This window comes from Cupressus sempervirens, chromosome 3 (genome assembly GCF_028749045.1).
Source record: "Cupressus sempervirens isolate cs-2001-9-10 chromosome 3, ASM2874904v1, whole genome shotgun sequence".
Taxonomy (NCBI): Eukaryota; Viridiplantae; Streptophyta; class Pinopsida; order Cupressales; family Cupressaceae; genus Cupressus; species Cupressus sempervirens.
Genome location: NC_143120.1, coordinates 461,838,434 through 461,845,031, shown reverse-complemented (window position 1 = coordinate 461,845,031; position 6,598 = coordinate 461,838,434). Strand labels below are relative to the sequence as shown.

General features: G+C 30.7%; 1 pseudogene; it reads right to left on the bottom strand.

The window, feature by feature from the left end:
* Window positions 1-2,596: 2,596 nt before the first annotated feature.
* Window positions 2,597-3,055, bottom strand: LOC149567101 (calmodulin-like protein 3; annotated as a pseudogene).
* Window positions 3,056-6,598: the final 3,543 nt, after the last annotated feature.

Here is a 6,598-nt window from a genome sequence, read left to right as displayed (position 1 = left end):
TTGTGTACGTGTGACTTATGGCCTCTTCATTTAGATTTTTTAGATTGGACACCATCCTTTCATTCAATTTTTATTATTATTTTATGAAGCTCATTTGTTTCTTTTATACTATCTTGGTTTATATTCTTTTAAGTCATATCCTGTATGATTCATATTTTTAGTTTGTATCTTTTTCTTAATTCATTTTTCATTCACTCTACATGTGTACCCTATCCTGTAGCATTGAGTTAGATCTTTCTCATCCTCGGGACTGCATTTTCTCTTCATGTTATCATTTCTCTTTAGTTGTGGTTTATTCTCATGTACATCAAGCTCTATTTTTCTTTAGCAGGATTCATCAAGATCGTTAGAGTCATGTATATTTGTTTTTTTTTCTTTTCTAAATGTTGTGTCTGTTTAGTTTTATTAGTATCTCTATCTACGTCAAACTCTTGATCTCTCTCAATAGTTTATATTTTGTGAGTTATATAATTTTTGGAGTGTCATGTAATGACTCCATGCATTAAATATATTAGGTTCAATGTGTAGAATTTAATGATTTGGGATTAGTTATTCAAGATATTGAAGCTCAAGTACTCAAAATGTGTCATCCAGACTTCACTACTCAATTAGTATTGATTTTTCCATCATCTAGAAGGTGTTTGGGACTGACCAAGTTGTTGTCAATGATGGGATTCTATTATAAAAGCATTTTTTTTTTCAAGATGATTTTGAAAGTCTCTAGGTTGAGCTTCATGCAATGAGGTTTGTCGGGCTATTACTTTTTCTTAAGGATTCTTGTCTTTGTGTAAGATATTTGAAGCACATATCATTGTGTCAAGCGATTAATATATTTCTTCTTCATCATCACTATTTGGGAGTAAATAGGAACTTTGAGGATGTTGGATTTATTAATTTTTAATTTTTATACATGTTGGGGTTAATGTACCTTGTATATATTGATATTGGGTGTTTATGATAGAGTGCCTTCAATATGTATTGAGAATTTTTATTTCCAAGTCATTCTAGAAGGTTTGGGAAGTGTGCAAGAGCTTCAATACCTCTACTTGGGCATAATTTTCAGTTGGAAAAGGGCATGAAGATGCTTCAATTCATACTACCATGTGGTTGCAACCTTCATTTAAATCAAAATTAAGGATTATAGTGGATTCATTCTTAAAATCATATTTAGAGAGAGAGACTATTCTATGATTTTTTGTATCTAAGTATAAAGAGAGTATATCTTTTCTTTGATCTCTATGATAATTGGATCTTATGAGTTATTATAAATCTCTCTTGGTTGTAGGGTGCAGTGGGATAGTGAGACATTTTGCCGACATTGTTTTTAGTCTTGATACTAAAGTGAGGGTATATTATCTTAATTAAAAGAGGAAGACCATGTTTAAAGAGAGTATATTCAGCTTCAAAGGGAGGTTACGTGATAGAGGGAGATGTCCAACCCTTTGTGAAGCTTGTGTGATAGTAAAATAGTTGAAGTCAACTTTATTTTTATGGTTATTAAATTGTCCTTGCTAAGAAGCAGTCTCTGTTAAGAGAAAATCTTCGTAATTAATGCATTCTTCTCTACTAGAATTTTGAGGCGAAATCCCTCATTCCACCCTCTTTGAGTAGGTATGGTGGACCACCCTCTATGAGTAGGTATGGTGAATAAACCTCTGTGACTAGGCATGGTGGAAAAGTGTCCTTCTCTAGGAGAAGTTTTGAGGTAAAAGTCTTTGTTGGACCCTTTGTGAGTAGTCATGGTGAAAGTCATGTATGTCACTCCATTCTATGTGCTTATGAAGAAACTATGGTGGATTATGATATGTTGAAATAACATGTATTATGTGAATTTATTATCTTTTGTTGTAGCTATGTGTGCATGTTTGACTACAGATCTCTCTCTTGCTAAGAGGGAGTGTTGAAGTTTGTAGTTGTGATAGAGATTTTTATCTCTGATTTTATGAGATAGAAATATGTTTTGTTTAATGATTGTTATGGTCATCTTCATCTCAAGGAGATATTTGTGATTATATTTAAGTCAAGATTCTTGTATTCAAAATTATGTGACAATGGTTAAACAATCAATCTAAGCTAATAAATGCTTATGTAATGAAGGATTACAAATTAGAATGGAATTTTTACCTTGAACCTTACCAACTATAACGTACCTCCATTGTCTTCCTATTCTTGAGTTTCCTGATTTTGTGAGCCCTCAAATCATGATCAGCTCCCTTCTTCTAGATGCTTCAAGGTTTTGGAGATAGCGAACTTCAATGAAAAATCTATCCAATGATGCTAGGATGTTAAATATAGATGATGATGAAGGGATGAAAGAATTAAGATTCTAATTGATATTGGATGAACAACTATGGATTTGATGGCTTTAATACAAGATCAACTAATAAATAATGGACTAGTTGTGTAAAGATTCATTCATGTAACATGTTCTTATACAACAATCATATTCAAGATCTTAAAAAAGGTAGGGATCAAGTCTTGTTGAGTGCATGACTTCAAGGTCGAGATTGTGGCCTAGAAAGATTTTGGCGATAGAATATCCATTAGATTTATGAAAAACCCTAAAATTTCCAAATGAAATCATTAGTGAAAAGTATCAAGATTTGATGGTCATCATGTTCTTAAACTCAGAGAAATCTATGAGACCATGCAAATTGTCATCAAATCTACATATCATTCTCTCACAATCCTCCAAATAATGTCCACCTTTCTCTAACTATCCCAAATTACTGAGCACTTGTTGAAGTTTAGAAGAGGAAATATACCCATGTTCATTCAAATTGTAAACTTTGAAGGCCTCCATTAAAGGTGAACTTTGACTCTCCTCCAAATCAAGGGATTGGTAAAGCCCAACAAATTCATCAAATATTGAGCTAACATCATCGTTGCTCTGGGAAACACCCATCACCAAACACTTCAATTATTCCTTTTTTAGTTGTATTCCAAACTTTTTGAGAAAGCAATTGATTCCATGTAAAGTGAGCCTTCCATCGCCATTTTCGTCCATAGAATCAAACATTCTTTGAATTTTATTAGGAACAGATGAAAGTACCATGTTGTGCTTTTGTTTTGTATATAAACTTAATTTAGTAAAATTGTTGATCTTGTATCTTGTTAGGATTCAATGTGTGTGTGTGTGTGTGTGTGTGTGTGTGTGTGTATACACACACATATATATACATATACATATATATATATACATATACATATATACATACACATATATATATACATACATATATATACATACATACATATATATATATCTACATATATAAACATATATGTATATATATATATATATATATAAACATATATGTATATATATATAGTCACAAAATGTAGGGCAGCTACAAGATTTTTGAGTGCGTGGAAAGAGGTGGAAAATCAAAGTCTAATGTGGGGAGTTAATCTAGAAGAACTAGAAGCTTTCAGATATAAGTGTCTGAATGATTCCTGATACAAAATAAGAGACACAATGCCTCAAAGTTCCTGCCAAATAGTTAAGAGGAAAGAATTGATGGAAATTGAAATAATAATAATTCAATGCATAAGTTTAAATAATAATCTATAATATTTATATTGAATAATTTATAATATATAAAAATCCATGATAATTATAGTTATAATTTAACATAATGTACACATAAAATTGAGTAATATTATCAATATCATCTTAAATCTACAATACTCAATAGTCATATTATATAATAAAATTAAAATATTTAGTATAATTATATAAATTAAATATATAATTTTAATATCTATAAATTATGTAACAAAATATGGAAATTCTTAACTTTTTTATTTTGAGTAAATATAAGAACTCTTAGCTTTCACTTTAGAATTACAATTAAAAATATATAGAAACTCAATTTATTTAAGCTAAATCTAGAAAAAACCATTTGATGAATCAAACAAATTAATTGAATTTAGTCTATTTTATAAAATTATATATTTAAAATGAAATATTATTTTTAAAATATTATTTTATTTTATAATAAATAATATATTAATAAATAATTTATGTATAACTCTTTTGTAAAATATATATCATAATTAAATATGTATAATATATTATAAAAATTTAATATAGTTATATACTAAATTTATACTATGTATAATTATTTATATTCAATTATAAATTTAATATAGTTATATACTAAATTTATTCTATATATAATTATTTATATATATTATATTATATTTGAATGTTTATATTTAATAAAATAATATTTATTCAAATGGACCTCCACCAAATTTTAACATGAATCAATAAAGTTGTTTAAATATTAAACTATAAACTCTTCCCTATTAAATATTGCACTATGTTCTAAACAGATTGTTCTTTATGATTTTAACTCTTAGATGCCCTAATTCATGAACAATAACTAATTACAATAGTTGGAAAGTTGCTTCTGAAAAGACTAACTTCCCTTTGAATTATTAGGTATAGCTCCCTATTGCAGATTTGCAATGAATTTTATTTATTTCTAAATCTAAATAGGGTATGTTCTTAATCGGAGAATAGGAGACGTAAACCAAGCTAAACCTATACAAAGTTCAACTTAGGCCAAAAATGATTTAGAAAGTTAATTAAGTTTATGGACTCACACATCTTATGAACCATAAAACTTAATTATTCAATGGTGCATGCCAACTGATGCCAAACTAAACTAATTAGAAACATAAAATGTAGAGAAACTAAGATTAACTTGAAGGAAAAACACTTATAGGATCTCTTTGAACCTAAGATGACAATACTTATCACGTTCAACTCACTGTCTCAAAACTAGGGAATGAAGCTTTGCTTGCTCCTTGTTTTAATCCAAATATAAAGAGAAAACTAATAATTAATTACTAACAGAATGGAACAAAAAATAATTGATACAAAATACCATTCAATTGACTCTGCAACATCAAGTACTTCACACCAAAAATTAGCCGACCTTTTATTAATCTTTAGTTTCAATACATATATGATTTTGAGATGATTGTTACAATGGAAGTTTAATCGGTTCATCTCCTCAAAAGAATGACAAATGGTGAGGAATCCATTTTTCATATTACAATGATTATATCAAAATGTGAAAGAGGCAGAATATTAATCACTTTGCCTTCTTTCCTTTTTCTACTTTTTCTCCATAGGCCTTAATGGTGACAATAATTGGAATTAATTCATCATGTCTTTGTACATGCACATTAGTATATCTCAAGAGCCATCTAGAATGTTCTCTAGCCAAATCTTTGATGGCATTCAATCTATCTTGTAATTCCTCCATGGCCACATGTATGCATCCGCCAAGTTTATGGAGTTCATAAACTCTGTTTTGGTGCCCTAAAGATATGCTTGTTAGACTATCTATAAAATTAGAGAAATTTGTTTGTATGATAGTTATCCCAATTATCCCTTTTCCTTGCCCACTATTCTATGAATCTGTATGCAATCCCTTCAAGAGTTTGTAATCTCTATCTTGATCTTTCTTTACCTTATCTTCAGTCTCCTTTAGGCCTTTTTCTATCGCCAAGATCATTTCAGACTTGAATTGCATGCTTTGTAGCCACTCGAACAAAGGCTCATCTCTTTTGGCCAGAATTATAGCTTCAACAGCCTCCTTTGGTTTCATGTGGATGATCATCTTCAGTAGAGATACACAATCATCACTCTTAGTTCTCTTTGTGGCTAGGGTATTTCTATTAGATGAAATGTTATCTTTCTCTACTTCTAGTCTTAAGATAACATTTCCAATTTTCTCTATAATGGAGAGCTCTTCTGACTTAAGCTTGTCACTCCATTCTTTACCAATCTGACCAAAATGCTTATCTTCTTGAAGTTGGGAGATAAGTGCTTGAACATCTGCAACAATAGGATTACTAGTCATGGGAATCCCAGAGATGCTCACTAATGGAGTGACCAATTGTCTAATATACCTGTTCAATTCTTGTATTTCCACCTTCATCCTAACCTTTGACAATTTGAGATTCTCCAGTTGTCCTTCAATTACCTCATTTCTTGATTTCCACCAGCCAACCTTGGTATCACGTCTAGCTTCCCCGAGATCTACTGAATGCATGGTGAAATCATCCATAGTCATGGCCTCAATCCTTTCTTCCTTAGTAGGTTTTTCTATCTCCATTGTTAAATGCCCTACTTCAGGGTTTTTCCCAAGGATAGACAAGGCCTTTTGCTTCTTGACCTTACTCAATGTAGATCTAGAGTGGATTGCATGAGATAAGGTATCCTTTTTGGGAGCCCCTTTCTGGTTCTTAAAAAGAAATAATTTAAGAAAATTCAATTGGTCAAAATGGATTTTCAGATCCTATCTTCATCCTTTCTCTTTCTCTTCTTCTCTAGAGTGTCCTCCAACCAAGAATCAATGCCTATCACCTTGGAAGCCATCCCAAGAGAATCTATGTTGTACATCTTCTTCTTGATTGGAGTAGCTGTTGTTACCATCAAAGAGAAGGGATTCTTCAAAGTTTGTGAAACAAGCTTCAAAGAGTCGTGGCCTTTCTTTGCTTCCACATTCTTTTTGGTTGCTTACTCTAACTTAGTAGACTCGCTATCACTACTAACCTCCATCTCCTAAGTCCACTA